This window comes from Vombatus ursinus, unplaced genomic scaffold (genome assembly GCF_900497805.2).
Source record: "Vombatus ursinus unplaced genomic scaffold, bare-nosed wombat genome assembly UNPS02014816.1, whole genome shotgun sequence".
Taxonomy (NCBI): domain Eukaryota; kingdom Metazoa; phylum Chordata; class Mammalia; order Diprotodontia; family Vombatidae; genus Vombatus; species Vombatus ursinus.
In genome coordinates, this window is record NW_020954594.1 from 8,343,507 (window position 1) to 8,369,141 (window position 25,635).

The 25,635-nt window shown below is 39.5% G+C and overlaps 1 protein-coding gene across 9 annotated transcripts in view; it reads right to left on the minus strand.

Annotated features, from left to right (window-relative positions):
- LYPD6B (LY6/PLAUR domain containing 6B) overlaps nt 1-25,635 on the minus strand; it is a 223,117-nt gene that overhangs the window by 150,367 nt on the left and 47,115 nt on the right. For 2 of the 9 annotated variants that reach the window (XM_027835719.1, XM_027835714.1), the window contains exon 2: nt 15,519-15,621. The exons of 6 other annotated variants lie outside the window; for them this stretch is intronic. The gene's annotated coding sequence lies outside the window, so the exon portion shown is untranslated. Of the gene's footprint in view, nt 1-15,518; nt 15,622-24,917; nt 24,937-25,635 lie in introns of those variants that run through there. One more of the 9 variants, XM_027835722.1, reaches the window with a different exon arrangement.

A 25,635-nucleotide genomic window follows, 5' to 3' on the forward strand; every position in this document is an offset into this window, starting at 1 on the left:
ATTTCCTGATCCACATAACTGACTCCAAATTATTTGCTCCTTCTACAAAATCATCTTGGCATCAGATGATTTAAAAAATGCCAGTGATCCCTGTGTTCCAAGGTTCCTACAATCTCAGAGTTAGAAGGGACCACAGAGATTTACCAGTCCAACCTATACCTGACCAAGATTCCATTCCACAACATTACTTATCAGTGGCCATTCAACCTACACTTGAAGACCTTGAGAGAAGAATCAGGGAGAAGATCTGATGAATGAATATAAACGTTTTGCATGGAGGAAAGAATTCTCAAAGGAGAACATAAAAGTCTTTTAATATGAAGAGGTATCTGCAAAGGACAGATTAGACTTGTTTTGCTTGACCCTAGAGGAAGCAATGGGTGGAAGTAGGAGGAGCAGATATAGACTCATTAAGGAAAAAGTTTCTTCCATTTACAGCTGTTAAAATGGGATGTCTAAACAAGTGGTGGATCCCCTCCCCACTGGAAGTCTTCAAGGAGAGCCTAGATGACCATTTGTTGGGTGTGGGGAATCTCGGTCAGCTACAGGTTTAACAAGATAACCTCGGAGTTCCCTTTCAAGACTGAGTTTTGGTAATTGTGTATTTGCCCATCACTGTGTAAATACCCTATGACTCACTCAATAAATTGTCCACAGAAAGAACCCTTTAGAAGTGGCTCAAATCAGCCCTCTTTCAAGGCACTCCTAGCATGATTACATGTCTGACACCTAAAAGCAAAAAACCTCTGAAACTCACGACAGAGTGCTTGGAGTTTGCTACTAACATTAGGAAACTTTTCTGCCTCCACATCTGTCACTAAAGATTAGCCCTCAGAACAATAATCTATGGACTGCTCTGGTGTCAAAGGTAGAGTTTAAGCTTTCAACGTTATCCAAAGCTCTAATTTGCAGGCTGCTGACAGCACCATATTAACATAAGGACAGCATTTATGAGTTCAGTGTTAAGCCTCCCAGCACAATTTCCCCCTTTCAGTTACAATGGGGTGGAGATTTAGTTACCAAACATGAGAGAAAAACTGCACTAGAGGCTTTTCTCTTTTCAGCAATAACTGAATACAATAGTATAAACCAACTCAAACCATTTTTTTAAGGTTTCTAAGCCAAAGCCCAGAATACCCAAACCAAAATGAAATTTCATTTGGCTTTAAGAAGAAATCGTTATTTAAAATGACAAGGTTTTCCTCTAAAGAATTCATGAGGCAGCAACATGAGGTGGAAAAAATAATTAGCTGTATGCTCCAATTTTCTCTTCAGACTTAATTTATAAATCACTAATACTAGTCGGGGATCTAAACTAATCTCAGGTGTAATCCTCAAAGGCCTCAAACCATTTCCAATTTACTGCTTTTTTGTCTGCTTCATCTGACTGCCTCAGGGAAAGTGATGGAATTATGACTGCCCAGATGGATGGCTCACATTCCTTCTTAAATCCTTCAAGCAAAACAGACATGAAGCTACCACTCCCCCAATGGTACAAAAATATGCACCGAAAAGTTCAGATAGTCCTACTAGATTCCTTATGTAGTGATGACATATTGTGTATTGAACACATCATATTATTCTGGTAGTAAACATGTAGATCACTCTAAGTGAACCCAACTGAACTGACTTTGTAAATTAGTCTTTCTCCCCTTAGTCCTATATTTTTTTCCATAAAGTCATAGATCTAAGAAATGCTATTCAAGTACTCACTATAAAGAGACTTCTAAAATAAAGTGATACAATTAAAAGACAAAATAGAAACACTTAGGAGCAGACTCGTACTTTCTTTTTCTTTTTTTTTCTTTTTTAAAATTAATTAATTTATTTTTAGTTTTCAACATTCACTTCCATAAGATTTTGAGTTTTAAAATTTCTCCCTCTCCTTCCCCTCCTCACTCCCCAAGACAGCATGCAATCTGATATAGGTTCTACATATACATTCCTATTAAACATATTTTCACATTAGTCATGTTGTAAAGAAGAATTAGAACCAATAGGAGGAACCACAAGAAAGAAGAAACAGAACAAAACAGAAGGGAAAAAAGAGCAAATAGGATGCTTCAATCTACATTCAGATTCCATAGTTCTTTCTCTGGATGTGGATAGCATTTGACATCATGAGTCTTTTGGAGATGTCTTAGATCCTTGCATTGCTGAGGAAAGCTAAGTCTATCAAAGTTAGTCATTGCACAATGTAGCTGTTACTGTGTACAATGTTTTCCTGGTTCCACTCACTTCACTCAGTATCAGTTCATACAAGTCTTTCTAGGTTTTTATGAAGTCCGCTTGCTCAATTTTTCTTACAGCACAATAGTATTCCATTACATTCATATACTACAACTTGTTCAGGTGTTACCTAATTGATGGGCATCCCCTCAATTTCCAATTCTTTGCCACCACAGAAAGAGTTGCTATAAATATTTGTGTACATGTGGGTCCTTTTCCCATTTTATGATCTCTTTGGGATACAGCCCTAAAAGTGCTATTGCTGGGTGAAAGGGTATGCACATTTTTATAGCCCTTTGAGCATAGTTCCAAATTGCTTTCCAAAATGGTTGGATCAGTTCACAACTGCACCAACAATGCATTAGTGTTCCAATTTTCCCACATCTTTTCCAGCATTTATCATTCTCCTGTTTTGTCATGTTAGCCAATCTGATAAGTGTGATGTGCTACCTCAGAGTCGTTTTGATTTGCATTTCTCTAATCAATAGTGATTTAGAGCATTTTTTCATATGACTATAGCTGGCTTTAATTTCTCCATCTGAAAACTGCCTGTTCATATCCTTTGACCATTTATCAACTGCAGAATGACTTGTAGAGGCTAATACTTTTGACACCATACTGAAAGACTGAAGATTCCATTTCAATTCAATTCAACAAACATTAATGTTTCATGGCTTATAGACAAGGCATCATATTAAGAATTGTGGTACAACAGCAAAACCAAGAATAGACCTTGCCTTCAAAAAATCTTATAATTTACTGGAGTAGGAGAGGAGAATATAACACATACCCATATAAGTAAATACTGTATAGGACATGTTGAGAAGAAAGAGAACTCTGCCAATTAGGGGGATTGGTAAAGGCTTTCTGTTTTGCAGCCTGAGCTAAGCCTTGATGGAAACTAAGGACACCAAGAGGTGGGGAGGTGAGAAGGGAACACATCACAGATATAGGAGACAGTGTATACAAAGGGATAGTAGATATAAAGCAGAATTCATGGGACAGCAAGTAAACCAATATGTCTGAAAAGTATAGTGCGGAAAGTATACTCTAGAAAAGTTAAGGAGCCAAATTGTGAAGAGCTTAAAATGATCATCTGAGGAGGTTGCTTTTTTTCTCATAAGCAATAGAGAGCCACTGAAAATGCATGAGCAGGAGTGATATAATCAGACATCAATGCCTTTGGGAAGATAATTTTGATAGCTGCATGAAGAATTGGTAGGAGAGAGAAAAGATTAGAGTCAGAAAGACAAGAGCTACTACAATTTTAATAATAATAGCTAACATTTATATAGCACTTACTGTGTTTTATATTTATTATCTCATTTGATCTTCACAACAACCCTGGGATGTAGGTGCTATTATTATACCCATTTTACAGTTAAGGAAACTGAGGCAGACAAAAATTAAGTGACTTGTCTGGGGTCACATAACTAGGAAGTACCTGAGGCTAGATATGAAGTCAGGTCTTCATGATTCCAAGTCCAGTGCTCTATCCATTGCAATCAGCTAGCTGCCTCAAAAGGTATGAATAAAGAAAGAGATAATTAACAATTTTGCATAGAACATAGCAGTTTCTGTCTTGGGTTGCAAGCAGTGGAGAAATTAGTGGAAGCTGAGGAAATGGAGGTCATAATCATACCCAGGGTTTGAAAGGAAAAGAAATCTAGGACAATAACTTGACGAAGTGGCAGGGTCAGATGGAGACTTTTCAATGATGGGGGAGAACAGAGCATATTTTAGGCAACAGGGAAGGAGCCCAAAAGCAAGGAAGGCTTCTCATTATACACGAGAAAGATGAGAGATAATAAATGAAAGATCAAGTTCCTAGAGGACAAGAGAGGAAATGTTATCCAGAACACAAGTAGAGGGATTATTGGCTTTGGTAAAGATAACTGCTATCACTTCTTCAAAGACAGTAGAGCAAAGTCAAGCTAAGTCAATAAGCATTTACTAAGTGTCTACTATATGCCAGGCTTGCAATACAAAGAAAAGCAAAATCAGTCCCTGCCCTCAAGAAGTTCACAATCTGATGGAAAAGACAACATATAAATAACCTTGTACAAACAAGATATATAGATAATCTTAGAGGGAAGGCATTAGCATTAAGGGAAATCAGAAAAGCCTTCTTGAAGAAGGTGGGGTTTGTGCTGACACTTGAAGGAAGCCTTGGAAGCCAGGTACTGGTTAACCATAGGTTCAAGATTGCCATGGAAGCAAAGTGGAGCCAAAGCAAGGTTGATACACTAGGACAGCAAGTACAAGTGGAATGACTGGGAGTCAGGGCTAAAAACACAATAGATTTAAGAGATGAGACAGAAGGAAAGATAGAAAGATAAGAAATTGTAATCAGAAGAAGGAATTTCAGGATCATAAAGGTAAAAGAGTTATAGGTGATGAGGAGATGACAACACCTGAGACTGGCTCTACAAGGAATAAAAGTATATATCATAGGAGTTGAGATCAATGAACTAAAAAGCGAGGGTATTTAAGGGGACATCATGAAGAACTCAAGTATGAGGGGAAGTGCTGGGATGGAGAAGACTATGGTCCAGGTACTGAATTCCTTGAGAAAGAAAGAAAAATTATGGAGGAGGGAGGGTAGCAGGTAACAGCAAGAAAGATTTCTATAGGGCAGGGATTCTTAATCTCTTTTGTGTCATGGACTCCTTTGTCAGTCTAGTGAAGCCTATGGACCCTTTCTAAGAAGTACTATTTTTTAATTCAGTTAGTGGTTAGTGAAAATAATATTTTTCCCATCCAAGTTCACAGACTTCCTGAAGGTCAAGAACCACTGTGGTAGAGTAATAAAGACAGATGGGGTAAATCACAAAGGAAGGGAAATTGAGAAATGATAGTATCAGAGGAAGTTCCTACAAGTGGTGGTGATGGGCAAGGACTATAACGAATCCTCCTGCTGGCTCAGTATGTCTGAGAGTGTGAGAGAAGGGGTATCCGTGGAGCAAGGTCTGCGAACAGGTGGAAGGAAACAGGATTAAAGTCAAAAGGTAGAGAAGTTCCTTTTTGAAAAAGAAGATGGCTTCCATCTAAGACACAAGAGAATGAGGGAAAATAGGAAAGTCAGAGAAATGTAAAATTACAGAAAGGAGGTAGGAAAGCTCATATTTAAGGGACTCAGTCTTCTCAATAAAAGTAAGATGGGAGGTCCTTATCCGATGTGGGTAGAGTTGTGGGGGGACAGGGAGCTTTAGATGGGTCCAAAAGGTTTGGAACTGAAGCTGTGGGTGAATTGACAAGAAATTAACAAAAGGATTTCTGAGAAGCAATAAAGACCCAAGTTAAACAACATGGGATAAAATGGTTTTGTGACTTTCTCCAGCTTTATTAGCACACTGGTAGAGATACAGTAGAAAGTAGACAGTGAGAATAATCATCCAATCCACTAGGGCTGAGGATTAAGGAGGTAGGAACAGTGGAGAGTCAAGTGAGCAAGGAATAAAGGGGGTGTAGGGAGGGTTTGGTATCAAGCACATGACATTAGTGGCTAAGTATAAGATCTAGGATGAGCAGAGAAGCAAGATGAGCCAGAAGAGAAGTAATAGATTGGAAATACAAGGAGAGGTCAAGGGACCATATCCCCATAAGACAAGTTGGTAAGTAAGAATGAAAGAAGATGAGATGTGAAAGAATTTCCTTGAGAAAAATCAGATATTCTGATCAGAGAAGGGAATTTTAGAGTTCAGATCAGGTTTTATTCTTCAGTCAATTCCTAGAAAATTTATACTGTTATGATACAGTCCAAGGAAGCAGGGTCATAGAAATAGTTAAGATTGTACGTTTATGCTATATGACAAAATTGGGAGTAGAAAACAAATACCTTCAACTTCCTTTCCTATTCCGTAAGTCTTCTTACAAAACCTTCCAAAGCAAACAAGTATTTCCTAGCATCCTTAAGCAAAGACATGCTGTTTTTTGTTTATTTTTGCCCCTCATAAACTTGATATTTCAGTTCTGTATGAAGTGAAATTGATACAAAATCTATCTGGAACATTCTAAATGAAGATCAACATTAGCAATAGGAGTGGAAAACTCTAAATCAAGTCAAAAAAGCATTAATTAAGTGCTTACTATGTTACAGATACTGTGCTAACTGCTGGGGACATGAATAAAGGCAAAAACATGGTCTTTGTCCTCAAGGAGCTCACATTCTAATGGGGAGGACAATGGACAAACAACTATGAACAGACATGATACAGACAGGATAAAGGAGATGAAATTTCAGAGGGAAGGCACTAGAACTGGGCAGGGGGTATCCAGGAAAAGCCAGAGTGTTCTCTTTGTAAATTTCCAAGTGAAAAATATGTCTTTTCTCCCACTTAAATTTTGGCCTCACTGTAGAAATACACTTTGAAGAGCACCTAGGAACAGAATGACATTGTTCAGCTTGATGCTCTGTGAAATGGTCTAAACTAATCGCTTCAAAGACCCGTGGCAGCAGATTTCTGAGATCACATCAGATGACACCATTTTCTTTGTATAAACATTAGGTAGCATTGCTGTTTTTACTGCTGTACTCTCAACCAGAACCATGCCAACAGGGGACCTGGATGGCATCTGGCACCATTTTGCATAAGAAAATCTGAAAATAATCTCATTGTCATCCAGCACGTACACCTTCTTGTCACTACAATGTGTCAATAAAGTGGAAAGATCACTGAACTTGAAATCAGAGGTGCTTGGTTCAAATCTTAAATATTACTTACTAACTATATAATCCCAAACAAACCTCTCCTGGACCAGTATCCTTATCTATAAAGTTATGGATTATACTGAATTACAATTAATTACAAAATTACACTAAAAGGTCCCGTTTTAGCTCTAAATCCTATAATCACATTATAGGATGGGAAAGAAACAGTTACTACATAGTTTTAAATTAAATTGTTAGGACAACTTATGCACACATGTCACATACCAAGAGAATAAAGAGGATGAAAGGGACCAGATGGAGAGTGAAGTGTTAAGAAACAGTCAGTGAGGTGGCCCAGTGAATAGGGGACTGGACCTTGAGTTAGGAAAACTTGAATTCAAATCCAGCTTCTGGCACTCACTAGTTGTGTGGCCCTGGGCAAGTCACTTAACCACCGCCTGCCTCAGTTTCCCCATCTGTAAAATGGGGATAATGACATCGCCCACCTCTCAAAGTTGTGAGAATCGAATGAGATACTATTTGTAAAGCACTTTGTAAGTACTATATAAATACTAGCTATTAGTAAGAGACAGATGTTTTCTTCATCTGGATCCTTCCAAGCTCATTTTCAGCCTATAGGAAAGAAGAGGCACTAATTATATAGTTCCTATATTCCCTCCAGAGCCATCATTAGGAAGCACCTATTGGAAGTCACAGGGCAGCATAAAGAAGAAGACATCAACTTTTTCACATGGGGCAATAAGAAGGAAACAAGCATTTATTAAGTCTACTATGTGCCAGACACTGTAGTAAGTGTTTTATGTATATTATCTCATTTGCTCTTCACAATAATGGTGACTGAGTTTCACACACTCTCCAATATATGTATGGGTATTTGAACCTAAACCTTTCCAATGTAGCTGAAGTCCCTTTTGTATATGGCCTTCATGGTAAAGAAGAGAATTCTCTGTATGATCCTCCTTCAAATCTTTGTAGCTCTTTCCCCTCCAGCCTTCTTCACTCTACTCTCTCATGAGAACGAGAAGGCATAAACTCTTTGCGTCACCTCCCACACATGTCTTAAGCTATGGGGGCTCACACTGAGGTGGAGGAATCACAGATGGAACCACAATCCCATAAAAATTGGACCTGCATTTTGTCAATGCATGCTTCATATTTATGCCATAGAGTAAAAGCAGTAACACGTATGACCACACCTGTGGAAAGGTACTTTGCTATTGCATTTGTATCTCTGCTGACATTCTGAGAATATCATCTTTAGGTAAATAAGGAAGTTATGCTGAAAGCCTGGAAACTTGACTCAATTCCTCATCATGGCCAACCGTTTCAACTCTCCCTGTTCTTTACTCCACACTATGTCAAAGCAGCATCAACTCTCAGACTAACGCCAAACACAAGGTTCACTCAAAGTGTCTCCTAATTTTGCTCATTCTGTGTTGGGCTTACAAATGCCTGGGAGTACAATAGCTAAGCCTGAACATGAATAGAGCATATCAGAAATGCTGATCTACAGGCTACATTCCAAATCAGAATAAAAGGAGTTGGTGATAATGGCAAAGTAGTACAGAAAACAAAGGAAGACCAATGCAATGTCTATCATTGAAGGCAAAATCTGCTTAAGATCCTCTGTGAATGTGAAGGACCCAGTGGGATACCAGTATACCCTAAAAAGTGAAAGAAGAGGAAGGGTAGCTAGGTGGCATAGTGGAAAGAGCACCAGCCCCGAAGTCAGGAGGAACTAAGTTCAAATGCAGCCTCAGACACTTACTAGCTGTGTGACTCTGGGTAAGTCACTTAACCCCTATTGCTGCCCCAAAAAAAGAGTAAAGACTCCAGCATATTAGGTCAAACTTCTAAGGGGATTTACTAAATTACATAGACACATACAACAAAAAAGCATCAGTGTATTTTGATCTGTACCTGCAGGAAGGATACCTACAATGATGAAGTTAGGAATTCATAAAGGAGGGATAACTGCTCCTCCAGTTCCTCTGCTTTTAGCTATTTCGTTACTCCATTTAGTACCTCCCTTTGGGTGGGTGAGGGGAGGGGTAAGAGGGATTGAAGGTGTCAATGGTTCCCTAGAGGTTTAGAGATGATCAGCTGATTTTGCTTATCCATTCATTTCCCGTTCACTCCACCTCCACCAGGGATAATCAAGAGTTGGCTCTGCAGGAGAAACAAACCTTTCCTCAAATGACAGGGTGACTTTATGCTGCCTTGTTATTGACCCACTGGATAATTAACCACATTGGAGATATGCCTCTGCCAAAGGCACCTACTAATGAACATCAGGCCAAGGTAAATTATTAGCTGCAGCAGAGCTGACCACAAGAGGATCTATTGTTTAACTAAATGGGCTCTGACTGTCAGAGGAGACAGCTCTGACCTGCTCAAGATTATAATATCGACAAGAGTCCATTGAAGGGAGAAGGGGGCTATAGATCATTCGGCTCTTAATTATTATTATTATTTTTAGTGGTGCAAAAAACTTCTGGGAGGATCAGAATTAAGACCTGCAGGAAACAGAGTTTGATTATTTTACTTGCTACAATGTTTAGTAAGTGGAGCAAATCTGTCAGATCTGTAATATGGTAAGGAGGGGAAAGTTTATCACATTTAACAGTTAAATAAAAAGCCTACAAAGGCAAACTCTTAAAATCAAAAATCAGAATTCAACTACTTGTCATTCTTTTAGTCCCAAAAATTGTGGTATATGAACATGATGGAATATGACTATGCTGTAAGAAACAATGACCCTGATGATTACAGAGAAGTATGGAAAGAGGAGGAGAAAGGAGACTGAGATAAGGAAAAGGGAAAGGGGAACTTCATATCAACCTGTTAATTTCATTCTTCATAGTGACTATTATATAATTATTCTTTTTCTTCTCCCCCCCCTCCCCACTCTCTGAGCTTTCTACATCACTGAGAAGATGCTCGCCATTCTACATGGACTGCCCTCAACTATGTCCTCTTTCATTCCTCAGCATGTCCCAGCATCAATACACTCTAACCCTCTCTCTCTCTCCTCCTTCCCTTCAGTCACAGATGAGGAACCCACACTTCTCACCAAGGCTGGTCTCTCTACCCACATCACATCTTTACTCTGGTGTGACTGGCCAAACACTAATGCTTACTCAAGATCGGCCACATTTCAATGCCTGATTCCCACTGGGACCTTCCTTAAACTGATTAGTGTAAGATATGTGATTTTGTGTTGACTCATGTGTTCTGAAACTATAAAAAGCCTATTCCAGCAGTGATCTCTTTGGAGTTCCCTCAGGAGGGATACCTGGTCACAAGCAATTCTAGTGCTCTGTAGTTGAAGGGTACTGTCATGACACATGGTACATTAAGTATCTCATTTTTCCAGAATCCTTCCTTTCGGTTCAGCTGTCCCATCTTCCCCAAAGCATTTCCTGATGGTCCTGGCATCCTCTCCAAAAATCACTGTGTAATTGCTCATCTGCATAAATGCTATATCCACCCGACAGAAAGCAAGCTCTTTAAAGACTGACACTGCTGTATCTTTTCGTATTTTTCACCCCTGGGGGCTAACGCACTGCTCTTGAATACAATCATTCTTCTTCTTTTTTCCCAGTCGTGGCTGACTCTTCATGATCCCATTTAGGGGTTTCTTGGCAAAGATACTGGAGTGGTTTGCCATTTCCTTCTCCAGCTCATTTTACAAATGAGGAAACTAAGGCAAACAAGGTTAAGTGACTTGCACAGGTTCACACAGCTAGTGTCTGAGGCCAGATTTGAACTCAGGAAAATGTCTTCCTGATTCCCAGCCCAGTGCTCTACCCACTGTGCCACCAAGCTGCCTGCCCTTGCATGCAGTAGGTGCTTAAGAGCTGTTTGTTAAATTGGATTGAATTTGTTGAATTGAACTACATGAGTATTTTTCTACAGATGACTCCAGAATCTTTTTCTCTAGCTCTGACATCTCTCCTGAGCTCCAGATCTACATTTCCAGCTGTCAACAAGACAGAAGTGAAGCAGGATGCTCCATGGGAAGTTCAAACACAACATGTCCCAAACCAAAATGTCAACTGTGCTGGAGTTCTTGGAATTGACTTGGACTCCTCTGTCCCCTTCTGCTCTCATGCTATAACATCAATACTATAAAATGAACGATTTTGAGGATTTCTATAATCTGATGAAGAATAAAATGAGCACACCTATGAAACCATCTAGGACCATTAGGTGGTGCAGTGGATAGAGTGACACACCTAGACTCTGGAAGATGCATCCTCCTGAGTTCAAATCTAGCTTCAGATACTCACTACCTGTGTGACCCTGGGCAAGTCACTTAACCCTGTTTGCCTTAGTTTCCTCATCTGTAAAATGAGTTGGAGAAGGAAATGAAAAACCACTCCAGTATCTTTGCCAAGAAAACCCTAAATGGGGTCATGAAGAGTCAGACACGACTGAAACAATTGAACAACAACAACATGAAACCATCTAGTCTTAGTCTTTTCCTTTATATATGAGGAAAACTGAGGGCAAGATAGGTTATAGCAGAGATGTGATTCAAACTCAGGTCCTGGGATTCCAATTTCATCTTCCATTTCCTACAAGGGACAGTGTGACATATAGGGGCCTCTGCAGAAGTTTATGAATTTAATGGTGACAGCTAATGGATAGAGAGGGAAATGATGTTGGACACTACCTCTGTTAATAGTTCTCCTTTTCCTTTCTGATTCAATTGAGTTCGACTGCATCGCTCACTTTTATCTCCTGAAGATAATTTCTGTTTCAGTTAAGATTAAAGCATAACTTGAAAGCCTTAGTTCTGACAGTCATTAGACTATTGGAAACATACCTTAATAATTGTTTTAGCAGAAGGTTAGGGATTCAGGATTTAGAGTTCTAAACCACTGATCACTGCAATGACAGCTCAATAGATGAGAGAGGCTGTACAGAAATGCCAGGGCATAGAAGTACATTCAAATTAAATCACATGGAATGTTTTCAACCTCCCCCTGGAAGGCAGAGCAATCCCAAAAGATCACATACAGATCTCCTTGACGAAATCAGACAGTATCCACCCTCCCTTCTTCACCTTCCAGAGAAATAGGCTAAAGGACTATTGCTCATCTCACACACTGAAGTTCAGCTCACCAGGGAAAACAAATAAAAGGAATCAAACAAGCATTTTGAAAACCCTACATCAGTTCTTAATCTCAGGGGGTCTGGGAACATGGGTGGTGAAAAAATTACATTTAGTTTCACAAATTGAAATTTAATGTTTACTTCAATTATGAATATAGGCAAGAAACGTTATTTTAAGAATGGGCCTACCATTTGCTAGACAGCCAAAGAGGGACATGGTCAATCAATCAATCTATAAACATATATTAAGCATCCATTTTATTGTAGGCACTATGCTAAGTGCTGGGAGTACAAAAAGAGGTAAAAGATAGTCCCTGCCCTCAAGGAGCTTACAATCTAATGAGGGAGATAACATGCAAACAAATATTTGCAAACAAGCTACATGACATCAAAAAGGTTAAGAACTCCTGCCCAAGATGATCTATTCTACATAAACTTGGCCAAAACATCTTTCATTCAGCAAATTAAGTCCCTATCTGTTTAGTATTACTTTAAAAAATGACTGTCTCCTTGTGGTATATGAATATGATGGAATACTATTGTTCTATAAGAAATGATGAACAGGCTGACTTCAGAAAAACCTGGAAAGAATTGTATGGACTGATGCTGGGTGAAGTGAGCAGAACCAAGAGAACGTTGTACACAATAACAGCCACATTGTATGATGACTAATAATGATAAACTTAACCCTTCCCCGCAATACAAGGATCTAAGACATATCCAGAGGCCCTGTGATAGAAAACATTAACCACATCCAAAGAAAGAACTATGGAAGTTGAATTGCTAATTTTTTTTTTTCGCTTCTGTTGAGTTTTGTTTCCTCTTTCTGATGGTTCCTCCTATTGGTTTTAATTTTTACTTACAACATCACTAATGTGAAAATGTTTACTATGAATGTAAATGCATAGCCTGTATCAGATTATGCGCCATCTTGGGGAGGGTGGTGGGGAGGAAGGGGGAGAAAAATTTTAAACTCAAAAGCATATGGAAGTGATTATTGATAAATCAAAATAAATACATATAAAAATTTTTTAAAAAGAAATGATTAAAAAAATTACTATCTCTTTTGAGCCTCACAACAAATCTGTAAGGGTAGGTAGTCCAAGTATCCTGACTCACAGATAAAGAAACTAAGGCTGAGGGAGGTTAAGTGACCCAAGATCATGAAAGTGGGAAGCATCTGAGGTGAGATTCATTCCCAGGGCCCAGATTCTACTCTGCGGTCCACTCCACATTCCAAACCAGCTGGCCGTATTGCTGTTCCTTACACACAACACTCCACCTTCTATCTATGCACTGGCTATCCTCTATGCCTGAATTGTTACATCCTCATCCTCACTTTTCAATGTGACAATCAGCAAACATTTATTAAAGACCTACTATGTGCCAAGCACTTTGCTTTCTTCTATCATCTTCCTTGAAGGCCTATCAAATGCCAACTCTTGAAAAGCAAATCTTCCCCAAGTCCCTGAGATATTAGTATTCTCTCCTCCTCAAATAATTACTTGAGCATTTTGTCTGATCCTTCCTCTGACCTTATCACTTCTTTATCTTGTATTATCTGTGTATATTTTTTCAGTCATTTTTCAGTTGTGTCCATTCTTTGAGAACCCATTTGGAGTTTTCTTGGCAGAGATACTGGTATGGTTTGCCATTTCCTTCTCCAGTTCATTTTACAGACGAGGGAACTGAGGCAAACAGGGTTAAGTGACTTGCCCAGGGTCACATAGCCACTAAGTGCTAAGGCCACATTTGAACCTAAGTCTTCTTGATTCCAGATCTGGCATTTTATCCACTACACCACCTAGCTACCCTCTCTGTGTACATACAGTATCCACTTAGTAGAAGAGAACTCTTTGAAGGCAAGGACTATGAGTCATTTTTTTCTTCTCCCCAATACCTAGTACAATACTTTTGCGTGTAGTCAATGCTTTAAAAAAGAATCATCATCAAATTGAATGGCTGAATTATTCTAATAATGATATTACTCCTTTTACTTTGAATTAACTGACTTCCCACCTACCCAAAAAGGAAATAGATCCTTAGAAAATTATTATAAGAGATTTTCTTCTCAATGAATGAATGAATGAATGCATAAGTATTTAAGTCCTCACTAGGTAGTTAAGTACTGTACTAACTGATGGTGATATAAATATAAAAGTGGGACAGGCCTTGCCCTCAAGGAACACATATTCTAATGTGAAAGGCAATATACATATGCAATTGAATTTTGGTTTGGAAAGTCACAGAGATGGTGAGTGGAGCCAAAGAAGAATATCTGCCATTTTTTCTCTAAAAGTAATGGCAGTACTAATTGATAATGGCTTAAGTCAGAGCTGGGGCTGGGGAGGGGGGGACCCTCAAAGAAGTAAGCAAGATGGATGACTCAAGTATAAAGTGAAGAATGACTGATTTCAGAGACAAAAGAACAAAGTAGTTGATTAAGAAGTTAGACAAAGTGATGTATGACAAGTGTATCTCCAGATATGTCAGAAAAAGGAACCCCTTTGCCAAAAGAAAAAATATATATATTTAAAGATCTGGAATGTAAACTTATGACCCTGGTAGGAATCATGGAGTAAATGTCAACGCTGTGGTCAAGCAGGTGCCTTCAATTCTACCAGGTATATTAAACTCCACAGGCTACATGCTCCAGTAACTAATGTTTAAATAATTTCCATCTTGGAAGGGTTCCCTGTATTCTGACCCTAAATACCTGAATGGCACTTTTTTCAGAGAAAAAAAGCACAACAAAGTTGGAGCAATGGGCTTATTATTTTGGGGGGCTACTAACTGTCTAATATCATACAACTAACTCTCTCTGGGAATGTCCTAAAAAAGACTAGCACCATATAAATTGGTACATAGGCATGATTGTTTCCAGTTTAGCAGTGACACCTGTGAAAGGTTAATGATAGCTTACGTTTATGCAAAATGTTAAAGTTTACAAAGTGCTTTCCTCACACAAAATTATAGGGTAGGCACTGCACATATGATTATGCCCATTTTACAGATGAGAATTTTAAGGTTCAGTGACTTTCAAAGGCCAAATAACTATTATGTTTCAGACTCGGGATTTAGAGGCCAGGTTTCCTGAGTTTTACTCCATCACACTTTGGGCTTTGGGGCCCATTAAAATTCAATTAAAATTCACAGGAAACATATCACTCCTGTAAGGAATGAAACAGAGGAGCCACTGAGCTACCTTTTCCTTCCTGACATCCTCTCCTTAAAGATATTCACCTTGGCTCATCCTTTTCCCCTCTTCGGAATGGAAACTTGATCCTCTGGGTTCCATTTCTACTTTTACCAAAGAATCCTTGTCAGTGATTTGCTGTTTGTGTTTTGCCACCTGCAAGACGGAAGGAGGAAACATTCACCACCCCAACCCCCTGCCCCCAAATCAACCACCCAGGGATTCTGGGAAGTTTAATTACCACCTAGAAAGTACCACACTTTCATAGCATCTTTAGGACTGATTATCATAATTACTTACTGATTGATTCTGGGACTTGTAACAGGGCAAACTCATTTCCATATTAATATTAAGTAATGATTACTGCAGCTCAGGACTCTAGCTTGGGATCCAAAATCACGACCTGAATTAGAAACAAGGCCATATTTAACCCAAGGGGCTAAATTTGCTCTCTGTATCTCAAATGATTTTCCCAGTCATTAACCAATAGCTGACAAAATTTCAAACATAGCATGGTATACTTGACGAGAGAAAAATCTGGTGGTTACCTGAGGGGTCACAAAAAAGCCTAGATCTCTGTGTGTTCCTTCACTCCCCCACCCCCACTGAGCATGCAAGTGCAGTCCTACCCGTCCAAATTCCACTTAACGTGGAACAATAATTAGCCGGCTGAGTAAATAACTTCCATTAAGACCACCCAAATCTGTACAAATCACCACTGATAACTACTATGTGCTCTAAGCAAACACTCCTCTAGGGAAGTAGGCCCAGCCAGACCAGAACACTGAGTGTCATGCCTGGTTCACCGTGAACAGAATGTCAATCTCCCCAGTCAGATAAATGTACCTCAACCCACTTGGTCGCACTGGTTTGCCCGCTATGATTTAAAAAGTAAGGTAAGTGCTTTTTTTTTTTCCTTTCCTTTTCTTTTTTTTGTCACACTGGCTGTGATCTCCATGCCAGGACCCCTGAAACAAGTAATACTTAGATATTTAAAAAGAAAAATCCACAGGATAAACCATAATCAGAAGAGAAGATTAAGCAACCGCATTCCTATTGTTCCAATAAGTTATGTTGGAATATTTGGTTAATACAATCCCTCTACCTCTTAAGGATCCCTTTGAAAGCTAGGAACAGTCACAAAAAATATCAATTTCATGGGAATTAAACCTGATTGTGAAATGTACTCATTGTTCACTGACTGTAATAGGTCCCAAACTCAGCACATAATCCTCAAGTGGTGAACCACAGGGAAAGAGAGTGTCCTACCCTAGCAAGCTGGTCCTCTCTCTAGTCTTTTGCAGTCAGCACTCTGGGAATTTAGGATCTGCAATCTTTACAGGCAAACATTTCTCAAGGATGACATAATTTCTCTGGCATTCTTGGGGTCCAGTGACAAGGCTCTATTCAATTTCTTCTTATGGACACTATAGCCAGTTCACTCCCTGCATCAAAACCCAACTCAGCTTTATTGTATTGAAATTACATGCTGGCTGGCACTCAATCCTTATTAGGCAGTAAAACACACTTTGGTCTTTGCGACATTCATTATGTCTACTCATTCATATGCACATTTCGAGGGCAAAAAAAAGTCACTATTAAAATTAAGCAGATCATTATTTTCCTATTTTCTGTAGATATGAAGTCTCTTGAATTGCACACCTTTGTATCGTTTGACAATGGTTTGTGAAATATCACTTGGGCCGATGAAGCAACTTGATTCGCTATTTAAACACACGAGGAACAAAAGGATAATCAAAAAAAAAAACCTGGTTCTTTTAGTAAATGGGGTGATGAAGGTGCTGCTGCAGTACAATCATTCAATCAGTCCTCAATGTGGTGGAATCCACTGAAGGATAAGGGAGCCAGTTTAGTAAAACGACACCAGCCAAAGGGATGCTGATGGCATGGAGACGACCTTAGAATTCAAAGTGACCTTCCTAAAGTGGAGAAGTGGAAAGGAGAAAACAATCGAGTTCGACAAAGCCCAATGCAAGAAGGTATCCCTGGGAATGAAAAATAAACTACAGGATCACAAGATATGCAAAGATCTCCCTTGGGGGGAAAAAAGACCCAAAGCACCATAGTGGACCACAAGTTGTTAAGCGTTATGAAAGAAGAAGGGATGGCACCCAAATGCATAAATAGAAATATGAAATAGAGAAATGGTCAAAAGAATAGCTTCATTCTCATGCCTGACGATGAATCCTTCTCCTCTCCTGCTATATCTGTGTGATACAACATGGTATAGTAGAAAGTTCATATAGGCCTTGGCCTCAGGAAAGACTTGGGTTCAAACCAGAGCTCTGTGACCTTGTATAAGTTATTTAACCTCACTGAGCTTCATTTTCCTCCACTTCATAACAGAAATAATACTTAGACTAACAATCCTACCTCACAAGGCTGTAGGAAGAAAAGTACTTTTAAGTAAATCTTAAAGATTACCTAAGTGTGAATTATTATTTATTTGTTGCTCAAGACTCCAAGAGTCAATGAGTGACAAAGAATTTGGAAGAGTTTCTAGAGTAGTACTTTCCCTACATTAAAAAAAAGAAGTTATAGGACCTGAGATTAATCTGCCTATAGAACATACATTTTAAAGGTCATTTAAAGAAAGTCTTAGAGTGTATGCTGGACTGTTATATAGATATCCCACCAAAGCCTTATTCCTGTGATTCTCAGGGTAAGGATGACCATGGATTGTCAAAAGCTCGGCCAAAAAAATATAAATTGTGCAGGTCCTCTTTGAATATGGGCCTGGTAATAGATCATGTCTCTGTTGCCTGAGGACCTCCCTGACTATAGAGAAGGACATCACAAGAAATTTGGCTATGAATGTGATCATTTTGGTGGGGAGGGGAGTTAGGATAATCTATGAAGGCCTTACTCAGAACAGTGAAATCACAGATTTTTCATTGTCCAATTATACAGAAGTTGGCAAGTAATTCTTCATTTCCAACAAAGATGAAAGCAAAGGCAATAGACATTTAAACTTTTGCATGAAGGAGGTCATTTGGGCTTAAGAACCCATTGGTTGATAGAAATAATCTTAAGGCATTATAATGGACTATAAAAATAAATCGGGTGCAGGTCCCTGTCTCATTCTCTAATGTTCCCTACTTCTTAAATGCTACCATAATTTTCTCCCATTGAAGGCTGTCCCTCTGTTGTCTCAGTCTTCCCCTACCCCATGACAGAACCTTTTCTTAAGTAGTCCAGTCCACACAAACAGCTGACATAGCTAAACACTTTAGTGTCAGGGACTTTTGAGGCACAAACCAGACACAGTTGAGGCACAGTACATACGTAGTTTCACATCACTGAATTAATTTAACGTGGGCCTAAAGCATCCAATTCCACAGGATTTAAAACTCCAAATGAACCTTACCACCACAGCCTGCATCAGGCCCTGGCCTCTAGGGATATAGCCCTTCTGGCTCGTTAATTCTATTTTTACCTTCTAGTCTTAGGCTGTACTACCATCTTTTCATCTCTTTTCTGATTCCTGAAGAAATGAGGTTTTCTCTTATCACCAACTAATTTCTTTTTATTTCCATTTCTTCATTTGGGGGGAAAAACATTACTAAAAATCTTACTGAACCTGACAGTGACATTTTGAGAGCTTGGTATCCTCAACTTTCCCCTTTAAAACTGTGGCACATATGTAGTATGTTCTCTGTATGCTAATGTTGCATTCTTGCATGTATACCCTAAGAATGAGGAAATTGCATGGTGGTGTATGCCCTCAAAATATTCTCATCCACCCTACTCCTTTTCCCCCACAGATAGAGCCACCCTCCCCAAAGCACTGTGCAGACAATTGTCTGCCTGTCACTCAAGGACTAGTGCTAGTCCTACAGAGTACTCCAGCATGATGCTGCTCATTACAGTCAAATAAAAGTGGAATGGGCTGCCTCCAGAGGTGGTGGTTACCACTCACTAGTCTTCGAGTGGAAGCTGGATAACCACTTTGGTGAGATGTGATGCATCGAATCAGGAATGGATTGTCTCTTCTAACTCTGGAATTCTGTGCAGTTGGGTGGAGCTTCTTCTGGTCTAGAGCACTCTTCAGAGAAGTATCCTGGATACTTCCTTATCTTAGGCTTTGCCCATCATCACTACCCCCTCCACCATCCAACTCCTTCCCCAACCTCAACCCACTTTAGACTTGGCATCCTCAGTCTACTATTCTCCCTTTCCAACTCTTTTCTTTTACAACCCATTAAGAAAGCTATTGCCTGGACATCACTGCCCACAATGCAAAACTGAAGATTCCCTACTTCTACCTCAGCTTGGGATGAGTCATAGGACTGGGACGGACCACAGACATCATCTAGTCTAACCTCCTCACTCTGTTGTTGTTGTTCAGTTGTTTTTCAGTCAACCATATCCAATTCTTCGTGACCCCGTTTGGGGTTTTCTTGGCAAAGATATTGAAGTGGTTTGCCATTTCCTTTTATGGCTCATTTTTTAGATGAGGAAACAGATGTAAACATGGTTAAGTGACTTGCCCAGGATCACACAGCTAGTAAGTGTCAGAGGCTGGATTTGAACTCATGAAGATAAGTCTTCCTGACTCCAGGCCTGTCACTCGATCCACTGTATCAACTAGCTGCCCTAAATCCCTCACTTTAGAGAAAATTGCAATGTGCAGAGGTAAAGTCACTTGCCTGATGTCACAAAGTAACCAGTGTTAGATCTGGAATAGGAACCTGGATCTTCTGATTCCCAGTCACAATATACACCTGTATTTTAAAGGTTACTCTCTTTATTTCCACTACATTTTTAAAAATACTTAAGATATGATATTAATATTTTACTATAGATATCCTCTGGCCCCTTTAAGAAACCTATTATTAAGAAATAGGATATTCTTCCACAATTAACAAGCAGCTTGCATGATCTTCTTTTAGAAGACTTTAAAAAAATTATTCTACTCAATTTGATTTAATGATTACAATTTCACAGACCTGGAAGGGAACTTGGAGGTTCTCTGTTCCAACCTGTACACTTGAATAGAAATCATTCCTCCAAATTGCCCTAAAGTAGCCATTCAGTCTCTGCTTGAAGACTTCCAGAGAGGAAACCCATCACCCTGAGGCAGCCCATTTAACTTTAGAACAGCTTTAAAACAGCTCAAATTGTTAGGATATAAAAAAGGTTTGGGGTTTGGGGGGCTTTTTTTACCCTAACATCAAGCAATTTTTGATGAAGCCACACTGACTCTAAGAAACCATCACTTGCCTTTTTCAATACTCACTAACCAGCCCTTTAAAATGCATTCTAGAATCTTCCAGGAATCCAAATCAAGTTCACTGGCCTATAGTTTGAATATTCTAACATCTTTTATTGTTTTGAAAACTGCAAACCTCTTTGCATTCTTTCAGAACATCTCTGCTTCTCCACAATTTCTCCAACATCACTGATGGCAACCCAGAACTTTGGGGATTTGGTTAATCTCAGCCTGGTGACTTGAATTTACTGAGACCTACTTGGTCACTGTTACCATGTCCTTAATTATCTTGATTCCAAGAGGGCAGTAACAGTCAGCAGAAGTCCCCTGATTGAGGTTCCCCAATCCACTTTGATGAAATTAAAAGATATAAGGGGATCTAGCAACAGTGACAAATGTTGATGCAGGACATTTTAAGTGGCCCATTTTCATATGAATAGGTCAAGAATTTCTGTTCCAGACCTGCAAAGACAATGGGTCTTCCAATCTTGGATTAGGTCCAACAAGGCTGCTGATTCAGGTTTGAGATGGTACAAAATTTGACATAAAAAGAAGCTACTCAACAGTATCATGAAATGGTTATTTAGCAAGGATATGAGACAGATTCAGATTGAAGCAGCCCCTTTCCTTTCCATTCAAAAATGTCTCTGATTAGAACAGTATGTTGACTAGTAAGGCAATGGGGGATATTTATCAAGTCTAAGGGGCAATGACTTATTGTGAACTGGCCTTCCTTTCTTTTCCTTCCTTCCTTTTTTTCCTTCTTCCTTCCTTTCCTTTCTTTTCCTTCATTCCTTTCCTTTCTTTCTCCCTTCCTTTCTTTCTGTCTAGAGAACCAAGGCAGTTCAAGGGCTCCATCTTTCATCTCATTAATTAATCAAGTCTCAGGAACAGATGCCCAGGCCTTTTGGGGAAAACACTAGCCCAGCCTAATGCCACAAGCCCTAACAGATGTTGCTCCTACCAGACTGCCCCAGGATCCTTTTCTCTACCTACTCACCGATGTGTGTGGATGGGAAGGAGAGTTTCCCACTACATTTAAAAGTGGAGGAGCCAACCCTACTTGCAATAGAGCTTCACAGAGAGCTGAACTAGTCATCAAGTATTAGGGATACTTCAGGCAGAGGGTAAGGAAAGGGGGAGGGATTTTCTTTTCTCCACTCCTATCAGCAATGGCAGCATGAACTGGCAAGCATCTGCCAGCATTCAAAGGTAAAGAATGGCCATACATGTTCCCTACTTGTTTCTGCATGTCTCTACTTGTAACCACTTCCCCACATGATGCTATGTGAACTTGAGGGAGAGAAAAGGGAAGGGAAAGGAATAAACACTTTATATATCACCTACTACAGGCCAGGACTGTGCTGACCACTTTACAAATAGTATTTCATTTGGTCCTTACAACAATCCTTCAAGGTAATTGCTTTATTATCTCCATTTTGTAGTTGAGGAAACTGAGGCAAACAAAGGATAAGTGACATGCCCGGGATCACACACCTACGAAGTATCCGAAGCTGGATGTGAACTCAGGTCTTACTCTTCTAGGCTCAGCACTCTATCCATTGCACCCTAAGTCTTAGGAGATGATACCCTATCACTGTGCTCTCCCAGCGAATGACTTTGCTCTGGACTATATCTGCCTGACTATTGAAAGGTAGCCATATTGGTGAGGGCTTGTGAACTGGTTTTTAGACTATGGAGCCACAGAGTACCTGGAACCAGAGGTAGTCAGTTATCTTCCAGGAGGTCCAATCTTTTAGTGTGAAATGGAGGGAGGTGAGCCCAAAGGCATGTTAATACTGGGTTTTAACTCTGCCAACCACTTTTGTTCTGTTCTTTCCAAATTCAAGAACATTCCCCTTAGTAGAGAAAACAAGGAAAATCAGAGATGACCATACACTGACTTCATTCAGTCATGCGTGTTTCATTATGGACCACTGATCATTTGGAGACTGTCCAAACTGTCCTAACAAATACTGTTCTTTTGCCAAATTTCAACCCTAACACCTTAGAGACACTCTGTGCTCAGTAACCCATTCAAAACACACTTCTTTCCTTCCGTGGGTTACTTCACAGATCTCTAAGACTAGACTCCTTCTAAATGATTTACAATTGCACTATAACAACAAAGTAACCAGGCGCGGTGTTGCCCACACCTATAATCCTGCCACTGTGGGGAGGCTGAGACTGTTGGCTCATTTGGGCTCCAGGGTTCTGAGCTGCAATAGGGCTAAGGCGGGGGTGGGGAACCTGAGGCCTCAAGACCACATGTGGCCTTCTAGGTCCTTGGGTGCAGTCTTTTGACTGAGTCCCAAGTTTTACAGAACAAATCTGTGAAGTTGGATTCAGTTAAAGGGCCGCACTTGAGGGCCTAGAAGGCCACAGGTTCCCCACCCGTGGGCTAAGGCTTTTTGTGTGTCTGTGCTAATTGTGGTACCAATATGGTGAGCCCCAGAGGCAAGGGGGTCACTAGCTGCCTAAGAAGGGGTGAATTGGCCCAGGCTGGAAAAAGTGGGTCAAAGATTCTCTACCAAACAGCAGTGGGGTCAGTCCCATGAGTGGCTTGCTGCACTTCCAGTCTATTTGAGATGGGGAGACGCAGGCTCAAAAACCAAACTAACTAAAACAAAGAACCTATGTTTTACCAATTGGTAGTTAAAAGTTCAGGCCATTTAAGTGTGGTAGAAATATTTAGGAACCTACTGCTAGAAACCAAAGTCCCACCACCATCCAAATCACTCAAGATGAAAATGAGTAAGGTCCCCAGCTAAGTTACCCTCACTCTCATTACCATGGAGAACGAAGTTATTTCACAAAGAAAAGAAATGAAACTTACACGTGACAAAAAAGAGCTAAGAGCTAAGTTATAACTAAAAGGGGCTGAGAACATAAGATTCCACCATGTTTGTTTGTTGACTTCGTATAAAAACTCAACCTTAAACACTCTGCCTATCACGCATACATTAAGATGTTATACATCTCCTATAACATAGAGATAACGCCTTTCAATGATCCTCTGGTGACAATATGAGATGAGGGATAAAACTGACATATACTTGCCAGAGTTTGCTACTATTATAGAATCTGTCCTGTACAAGGTCCAAATGGAAGAGGGACTCCCTACATATGTTGAGGTTTTTCCAATGCTCCTTTTGTCAGGTGACATTTTGCTGACTGCATCAACCCCTCTAATACTACGGGATCTCTTCACTGAGATCCCCAACACCTCCAAAGGGATGGTCCTAGCAATCCACCCAAAATAAACAAAAGGCTATAGAAATGAGAAATAGAAATGTCATTTTATTTCCCCGAAATTCAACATTTTTAATTCCTATTTTGGGAATTCCCTTTACCCAATTATTTTTTATCTCCAATTCAATTTATTAAATGTCTAGAATGCACAAAGGGGAAGCTAGGTGTTGCAGGGGAGAGAGTGCTGGGCCTGGAGTCAGAAAGACACATCTCCATGACTTCAAATCTGGCCTCAGATACTTGCCAGCTGTGTGAACCTGGACAAGTCACTTAACCCTGTTTGCTCAGTTTCCTCATTTGTAAAATGAGCTGGAAAAGGAAATAGCAAACTACTCCAGTATCTCTACCAAGAAAACCCCGAATTGGATCACAGAGAGTAGAAAACAATTGAAACAACTGAACAACAGGAAGGTACGAGGCTCTTAAGATGAAAACTGGTAGCTTGTGAATACTTGGGGAAATCTGCAAGAAAACACAAAGCCTGGGAACTCCTTCACTTAACAACCCTATAGCATTTTGGTTTGTTGTTGCTTAATCCCTTCATTATTCAAGAGATCATTACTAAACCTCCGAAGTTCAAATTAAGTGGTATAATATGCTATTATATATAATATTGAGAACTGGCAGTCTGCTTAGGGAAATCACTTCACTTAGGCTCCATCACACAAGAAGACATATATTTAGTAGGGATGTCATTTGTGTACAGTCAGTCACAGGTCAGGGTTAGTTTTCCCACATTGCTTAGATGGGAGCAGGAGCTATCACAAAAAGGAGCGAAGGCGTTGTTTACATCACTTGGATTTTATACTTGACTCCTATGCTACTCTAGGTAATTATCCTGGGCAGCGTTAACCAAGCCAAGAAGGTAAAACACTAAGTGGTTAACTAAATGGAGAGATTGAAGATGTCAGAAAGCCTAAGTTGGACAAGGGAAGTTTGATTATGTTAATAAATATTTTCCTATGCCATCCCACCCTCTGTCACAACACCATACTAACTGGGTTTAAAACAATGCATGTTAAGCACAGACTATATGTAGTTAGGAACATTTTCCACAAGAGTCTTTATTCTAATTCTCCCAAAAGAATTATGTTTAGGGTGTGCAGCAGCGCTGCTCTCATAGATGACTCTGTAACCTCATCCCCTTGCCCCATGTGGCAGCCAAGGAACCTAGAAGACTGAAGGTACCTATAGTGAGACCAAGCAGGGCTTACCTCACCCTGAAGTGTAGAAGGGGGCAGAGCCTAAGTCTGATACAAAGCCCCATTTCAGGAATTAAAATTGGAGATATGAGTAAATCCAAGAAACCACCATCCAGTATAAAAAAAAAATTATTATACACCTAGAGACCTGTAAAAAAAAAAAAGGAGTAATTCTGTAACAATGAGACAGTGGTTAAGGGGAAAAAAACCTGAGTTTCAATAAATGCTACATAAATACTTAGAAGAAATAAAATGAGAGATTAAAAAAATGAAAGAAAATCTCTGGAGGAAAGAACTGCAAGGATAATAAGTATCTTATAAGAAAAAGAAAAACCTTAACTAAGTAATGGACTCCCTGAAAACCATAATAAACCACACAGAAATCAATGACTCCATAAAGCTCCAAAAATATTACAATAAAATTAAGTACAAAAAAAAAGAAAATCTAAGCTATCAGATATCAAAGATAACTGACCTGGAAAACAGGTCAAGGAGAAATCATTTAAGAAACATAACTCTCTGAAAACCAAAATTAAAAACAAAAAGAAAAAAATGTATGGACAATATATTTCAAGAAATCACAAATGAAAACCACCTAGATATATTAGAAGCAGAGAGCAAAATAAAGATATAAAAAATCTACCAGTCACTTCCTGAAAGAAATCCCAAAAGAGTAACTGCCAGAAATGTTTCAGCTGAAACCCAGAGCTCACAAGTAAAAGAAAAAAAT